The sequence below is a fragment of the Phoxinus phoxinus genome (genome assembly GCF_949152265.1).
Source record: "Phoxinus phoxinus genome assembly, chromosome: 18".
NCBI classification, from domain to species: domain Eukaryota; kingdom Metazoa; phylum Chordata; class Actinopteri; order Cypriniformes; family Leuciscidae; genus Phoxinus; species Phoxinus phoxinus.
The window spans coordinates 25,361,743-25,362,685 of record NC_136893.1 but is presented as its reverse complement, the minus strand read 5'-3'; positions in this window follow the sequence as shown (position 1 = coordinate 25,362,685).

The following is a 943-nucleotide window of genomic DNA, read 5'->3' as shown; positions in this document are numbered from 1 at the left end:
CGCAGTAATTCTTGACATTTAAAGGGATACAGTGGCTGGGTGGGAGGGGACATCTCTCTCTCTCTCTCTCTCTCTCTCTCTCTCTCTCTCTCTCTCTCTCTCTCTCTCTCTCTATGTCCTGGTAAACCTACATTATGCCCATATATCCCCACAGAGATGGCAATATCTGAAATTATTTTCCTCGTGGGGACATTGTTTGGTCCCCATGATGAAAACAACTTGTAGGCCTATGTCTAAATCAAACTAAGTGATGTGTTTTGAAAATGTACAAATGCAGGAAGTTGTTTGTGATGGGTACAGGGTTATGTAAAGAGAGAGAAAGTACCCATATCACGATAACACAACTTGTGTGTTTTAAAGGATTGGTAGAAAAATCTCCCTTCTTTTGTATCGTGATCTCAGTAAAACAAGTATAGGTCCTGAACAGTGCTGTAAAAAAGTCACTGAGACCAAATGACCCTGCTTTGAGAGCCGCCTTATGTTTTTATTTAGATAATTTACATGTGAATAATGCCATGTATCAGAAATACACACACACAAAAATGTATTAAAGTTGAAATAAAACATTATTATTCAAATGTACATGACCAATTAAACTGAATTTATATTGTCATGTATTTAAATATAGTTAATTCAAATACTTTACATGTGCATCTGTACTTAGTCAACACATTAAAATATATTAAAGTAAAACTTTTAATTTGACATTACAAAGTGCCCTTTTTAAAAGAGTTAAGTCATACAATTACTCTTTTATTTCATCACATCAATGATATATTATCTGTTATTAAAAAATAAGTTTATATAGTTTATATATAGGCTGCCTACCTGTAAAGATTTTAAGTACACTTCAGGTGCACTTTCAGTGATCAAGTGCTTTTCTCTGGTTTCGAACTCTGCTCTGTAAAAATAATTATTAATGTGACATTATTTTTTATTTGTT